General features: G+C 38.3%; 1 pseudogene; it reads left to right on the top strand.

The window, feature by feature from the left end:
* Positions 1 to 6,060: 6,060 nt before the first annotated feature.
* LOC145078570 (auxin-induced protein X15-like) lies at positions 6,061 to 6,356 on the top strand (annotated as a pseudogene).
* The last annotated feature ends 767 nt before the right edge of the window (positions 6,357 to 7,123 follow it).

Genomic DNA, 7,123 nt, shown 5'->3' with positions numbered 1-7,123 from the left:
TACCTAACATCTTATGTCTTTGTTTCTATTCTCTAATATTTAAGGAATTTTTAATTTTTGAGTATGTATTGATTTTGCTTGTTTACGTATTAGTCTAATAGTGTTTTAAGTAAGTTATTGAAATTTGAAGTTTTTATGTTGTTAATTACAAACAGCTTTAAATTCTTAAAACCGCATATTTAAAGAACCAAATCCACATGGCAAAAAACAACACAAAAAAATAACATAAAGAAAATCGCATCAAATCCAGATAGTCAAATACCAAACTACAAATTGCATTAAAAAAACCACATAACCACAATATTCGGTTCAAAAAATGAAATAATTGTAGTTGCGGTTTGCGATTTGGATAGGTCCATAATTGCGCTGAACCGCACTGTCCTTACCCTTATCTGTAGGTGATACCTTTTTATCTACTAGTGGTAGGTTTGCTCATTTGTAAAACACATTTTTGTTAACTATATTTGTGTGGTTCTTTTTCGTATTCGTGTTTGTAGAGGCGAGCAACAAAGTAGAGTGTGTTTCTCTGTTGAAGGGTGTATTACTCATCGATTTCGTCGTAGCTGTATACGTGGATAGTTTGAAGGAGTCCATAGAGGGGTTCCAATTAGCAAGCGTGGAAGTTGAATGGGCTCAGGATCTTGTGAGGTTTTGTAATGAGGATATCATGGATGGGATTCGAGAATTCGAGCTTTAATATGTCATCAAGGAGGAACACTTTACTGATGTAGTTTTAGATGATTAACATAGTCAAGTTTCATTATGTCGAGAAGAAGCAACTTTCTAATCATTTGGCTTCTATTGAAATGGATTTGGATTGGCTTTTTTATATTAGTTTCTAAACCATGTGCTAGAGCTCCCTAGATTTTATCAGTTGCTCGACTATTTCCAGGCATCATATGTTCAGCACAGTATTTGTTTATATAGAGATATTTTTCGTCTGAAGCATGAATTGCATCCCTGTATTGTCGTCGCAACATCTTGTTTGCAACATCAAAATGTGATGATTGTTGGGCTTGATGACCTAGCTTCTACGATATATGTCTTTCATTATGGAGCAATGGTCGTAGGCTTTCACAAACTTAGGTTGTTGATGCGTGGTATTGTTGAAGAGATCGGGTAACATCCCAAATTTTATAATACACTTCAAGACCTAGCTTCTACGAATTATGTCTGTGAACATGGAGTGAATGCCATAGCTTACACTAACATGGAGTGAATGCCAAAGCTTACACTAACTAAGGTCACAGACGGGTGGTATTTTTGAAGACACCGGGCAACATCCCAAATTTTATATCATACAACACGCAATCAAGTATATAAGAATTTTAAGGCGTATTGTTGGGCAAAACTAAAAATTAGTGACTCGAAGTTTATTAAATGGAAACTAATTGAAAAATGAAGTAAATTAATTGTTCATTAATTTAAAATGATATGTATGTTGAATAATAAGGTGATAATGTAGAAGGGTATTTTGAAATATTTCTATTTTAAAAATATAGGGAAATATATGTTACTTATTGTTTTTGGGTCATTTTGAAAATAAATAGAAGATAAAGGGCTTAATGTAAACATAGGTTAAATGATGGGATCAAAAGTTGGAACTGGGGAGCACCTTATTTCCTTTTCTTGTGAGCGTCGATTGAATGTTAAGAAAAGAAAAGAAAACGTTGGATTCCTTGTATGTACGTGGTTATCTCTAAAATCTGGAAAGATGGGGAGACCTTCAAGATCTCTTTGTTTTCTGCTGAGTGTGAACCGAACCAGAAAAAGGAGAAGAAGAATCGGAGCACATAAATCACATAAGGGGTTCATGATTTTTCTCACATTCGGTAACCCAAAATTCCTATTGTCCTTCAATTTGACAGATTGTTGAGGTAATAACCAAACTGTAGTAAGTTGAACTTTCAAAATTATTGAAATAAATTTTGAATTTGGATTTGGACTCATGATTTTGGATTTGTGATAAGCATAGAAACATGATTGCATGGAAAAAAAAACTTTAATATCTTGAATGGGATAGATTTGAGCTTTCCTAAACTTTATTCAAATTGGAGGAGTTTGTTGGCTAAGCTAGTAACAACATATGCTTACACATAAATGAAGAACCAAAATCAAATATCAATGTTTTTTTCATAGTCCTGTATTCAAAATGCATAATCATGATTAAACATAATACTTCTTCAGATGTTCTATGGTTCTCAATTAATGTTGTATGTGAGTCAATGTGAAAACTCGATGCCCACAATGACACCAGTAACTCCATATATATAGGAAAGAATTACATTTACAACCCCTCAACTTAATAAATACTTATATAGTTTTCACAAAGTTTTACATAAGTCTAATATCCCCCCTCAAGCGAAACTGGTGGAGGTCCGAGACGGAGCATGTGGCGAAATTGCTCGAATTGGTGTCGAGGGAGACTCTTCGTGAAGATGTCCGCAACCTGAAGCTTGGTCGGCACAAACATGGTGAGGAGTTTTCCCGATGTAACGAGTTCGTGAACAAAATGATAATCCAGATCAATATGCTTGGCGCACTTATGAGAAACGGGGTTCTGAGTGAGAAACAGAGCACTCTGATTATCACACAGAATGGTTGGACGACCAGTTAGCATGGCATGAAGCTCACGTAGCAAATGAGTGATCCAAATTAGTTCAGCAGTAGTGTTGGCCATGGCTCGATATTCAGACTCACAGCTGGAGCGAGAGACCGTCGGTTGCTTTTTTGGCGCTCCAGGACACAAGATTACCCCCAGGAAGATCGAGTACCCATACGTGGATCGACGAGTCTCGAGGCAACGGGCCCAATCAGCATCAGAATACCCCACCAGGTTTGTGAGCTTGGGCCTGGAAAACGTGAGTCCAAAGGACAGAGTGCCTTTGACGTATCGAATAAGACGTTTGATGGCCTGGTAGTGAAGAACCGTTGGAGCTTGCAAGAACTGACTGACTTGATTAACTGCATATGAGATATCCGGTCGAGTGATGGTCAAATATTGAAGCGCCCCAACAAGAGACCGGTAATGAGTAGGATCCGCATATAGCGCTCCAGAAGCAACAAATGAGGTGTTGGCCGCAAGGGGCGTTGAAACCGGCTTGGAATCAAGAAGTCCAGCACGGTCAACAATGGAGTGAGCATATTTGGATTGACTGAGAAAAAGCCCAAAGGGGAGATGCTTGGCCTCAAGACCGAGGAAGTAGTTGAGTTGCCCCAAATCCTTGATCTTGAATTCTGCGTGGCGCTTGTGAATAAACGAACGTATGAGCGATGAATCGGAGCCAATGTGAATGAGATCATCAACGTAAACAAGCAGGTACAAGACACAGGCACCCCGTTTGAAAATAAACAATGAGGGATCAGCGCGACTACAAACAAATCCATTCGTCACAAGAAAATAACTTAGCCGATGAAACCACGCCCGAGGGGCCTGTTTGAGACCATAGATGGCCTTATGGAGTTTGCAAACGTGGTCGGGGTAGCGAGGATCAATAAAACCAGGCGGTTGCTTCATATAAACAATGTCTGTAAGATTGCCATGTAGGAAAGCATTATTGACATCTAACTGATGTAGCTTCCATTGATTAATAACCGCAAGAGTCAAGACGACGCGAATGGTGGCCGCTTTCACCACCGGGCTAAATGTATGAGAACAATCCAGCCCGGGAACCTGACTGAATCCCTGAGCAACAAGCCGAGCTTTGTGTCGATCAATAGAGCCATCAGCAAGGTACTTGGTGCGAAATAGCCACCGACACCCAACAACATTAGTGTTGGGGGGACGTGGAACCAAAGACCAAGTGGCATTACGAGAAAGAGCATGCATTTCGGAGCGCATGGCGGCCACCCACTTAGGATCTCGAAGAGCATCATGATGAGTAGATGGATCAGTCGAGCCAAACAATGCTGAGTACAACCCGTGGTCCGATGTATGTGCCAAATCAGCCTGATGACGAGGCTTAAAAATCCCTGCTTTTGCCCTAGTAATCATGGGGTGACCGGCGGGAGATGGATCAAGGGGCGTAGGGATCGAAACACTAGGTGTGGGGTTCGGTGATGCGGGTGGATCATCATCACTATCCGATCCAACGGCCGAGCCAAGGGGCTCGGATGAGGCGTTGGAATCGGAGGGTATAGGGTCATCAGGTTCAGCAACCGGAGTGTCAGTTGCAGGAGTGGCCACCGGAGCGGGGCAAGGGCGGGGGTCAGCACAGACGCCACAGGAGAAGGGACGCGGTTGACAAGGAGATAAAGCAGGAGGCTTTGAACAGGCCCGGGAGACAGGCATAGGTTGTGAGGTATCTTCCAAAAATGAGTGTAAAGGCAAATCATCCAACGAGACCCGCGGAGCGGCACTGTCAAAGGGAAAACACATCTCGTCAAAACGAGCATGACGCGTAATGTAAACGCGAGCTGTGCATGGGTCAAGACAAAGATAGCCCTTGTATTGTGATAAGGAAATTGCATCGCTTTAGCAGCATGATTCATTTGCTTTAATTTACATTATCCTTGCCCGTATAAGTAATCAAAATAATAGTTAATCATTGCTATATAACTTTCTTCGTATATCTAACCATTATGTTTGTTTTTCATGCAATGTAATTGTTTTCAAGTGGGACCCAATTCATCTTATAATGCGTCAATGTTTTGCCAACTTTTATTTTACTTTGGTTAAAGAACAAAATCATGTGAGACTTAATGGTTGATATATAACCATCATATGGTCATGGACCCAAGTGCTACATATTGTTTATTAATTATATTTTGGATGATAGGTCATGAACAAAAGCAACTATCTTCGTTACCTCAATTTCACTCTCAAAATTCACATTTCCAAAATAATCAGCGGTGAAATTAGTTTCTCATTCATACAAACAAATTATAGTGAACTCAAAATTGCTCCTTGATCTGATTTCATACGAGTGGAAAAATTGTCTCGATTTAATTACAAATAATAATAATAAAAAAAACCTAGTGGTTAGTTGGTTGTAAGAATGTTGTATAGAAGTCATAACGCGCCTAACTGAGAAGCAATATCACTGAATGTATATTCACTGCATGGAATTGTGAGGCCGCCCATTTGATGAACATACCCAAATTCTTGCTCTGCCTGATCTAATAGTTCTTGAAATGCAGGTTGGCTTAACAACCATACAGGAACCACAAACCGCATCTTCTCTTGCTCACCAACATAAATTGCTAAATAGCCTTTTGGGGTTTCCATAGATTTGGTTGTGCTGCTTCCGTTGGATAATGATCTTCTGAGAATTTGTTTTGCTTGAATGATCCGAGGAAAAAGGATGGCCATTTTTAAGGATGGTAGTTTCTGTTCACTTCAAAAGCCTGATTGAGGACGGATACTCTCACAGCATGCACGTCTTCTTGGTGAAAAGATGCCAAGGATTTCAGAGGAAGTTGTGGTTGTGTGATTCATATCGAATGGTTTTTTATATACAGAGATTCAAGGAGATCTTGATTGAGGATGGTGACATATGGTGGAAGAAAAGGCAAACTCACATGGCTTTGTCTTCCAATCTGTAAGACAGATCTAATGTCTAATTCACCTATTAATGATAGGGCCACATATGTTTCAAGAAAACCCCAAAGCCCTTAGCCACAATTTCGTGTTTGCTAGGAGTCATTACCACATTCCTCTTAATATTACATGGGACCATGACACTTCTGCTGTTTTTCATACCCACGTTAATTCAGAATATATACTGGTGATACAAGTTATATTCTTTTTTAATTCTTTTTCTATACACAAGTACATGATTAATACATATTTTTGCCTGTGACTTTGTGGTTGTGCTATTCAAGATCATAATCTATAAAAGTTAGAAGACACAGCACATGATCTTGACTTCCTGTTGCAATATCCCCATCTGACATTTAAATTCCTTTTTCTTAATTATTTTACATTTCATTCTCGAATAAACCTTTATATATAGAATAAGATTGGCAAAGCACCGGCATAATTTCCTCTCAAACTCGTCCTGAAAATCTCTCGGAATATTCTTAAATTGTTTTGTTCCTCTGTGATAACCCTTCAGAAAAATGGTTATTCGAATACGTCGGATCTTTCAAGCTAGACAAATACTCCAACGGTCATTGTTAAATGGGATCCTCACAACAGCAGTGGATCTACCAAAAGGGTATTTTGCAGTTTATGTTGGAGAGCAAGAACAGAAGCGTTTTGTGATTCCAGTGTCATTGTTAAGCCACTATTCATTTCAGGACTTATTTCGTAGACGGGGGAAGAGTTTGGATATGACCATCCAATGGGCGGCCTAACAATTCCATGTAGTGAGCAGAAATTCATTGATCTTGCAAGTTGCCTGGGAGCATTTTGAAGTCATGTTACATCATTCTAGTTGTTAACACATTTTTTTAAACCACGGATCCCAGACCGTTTTGCAACATGCGAGACCGAGTCACTTGTACCGATTGTATAAAATGAGAATTTTGACTTGTTTGGAATACCATGTATATTATTTGACCATATAAGCTTGTACTTATAGGAGATAGAGCTACCATCTTTGTTAACTATGTTTGCTTGATGCAGTTTTATAAAAAAGGCCAAGATATAACGTTAAATACAATAATCTCCATTACACTCCCAAAATAATTCAAATTTCTAAAACAATCGACAATAAAATTTGTTTATCACTTTTACATTGAACAACTTACAGTGAAATAAAAATTGTTCCTTGGTCCTATTTTATACAATTAAGAAAATTGTCGATATTTTTGGACTTAATTTCACACATACATTCTCTGATATTAACATTATAAAAAAATAAAAAAATAAAAAATAAAAAGAAAAGCTATGTAGATACACTGTGAGAGGGTAAAAGATCATCTAATGATGCTCAACAAAAAGAGATTGAAATATTTGCTACTTCATACCTAACATCTTATGTCTTTGTTTCTATTCTCTAATATTTAAGGAATTTTTAATTTTTGAGTATGTAATGATTTTGCTTGTTTACGTATTAGTCTGATAGTGTTTTAAGTAAGTTATTGAAATTTGAAGTTTTTATGTTGTTAATTACAAACAGCTTTAAATTCTTAAAACCGCATATTTAAAGAACCAAATCCACATGGCAAAAAACAACAC

This window comes from Lactuca serriola, unplaced genomic scaffold (genome assembly GCF_051521515.1).
Source record: "Lactuca serriola cultivar US96UC23 unplaced genomic scaffold, Lser_US96UC23_V15 Lser_V15_Un225, whole genome shotgun sequence".
NCBI lineage: Eukaryota > Viridiplantae > Streptophyta > Magnoliopsida > Asterales > Asteraceae > Lactuca > Lactuca serriola.
This window is presented reverse-complemented; position numbering and strand designations above follow the sequence as displayed.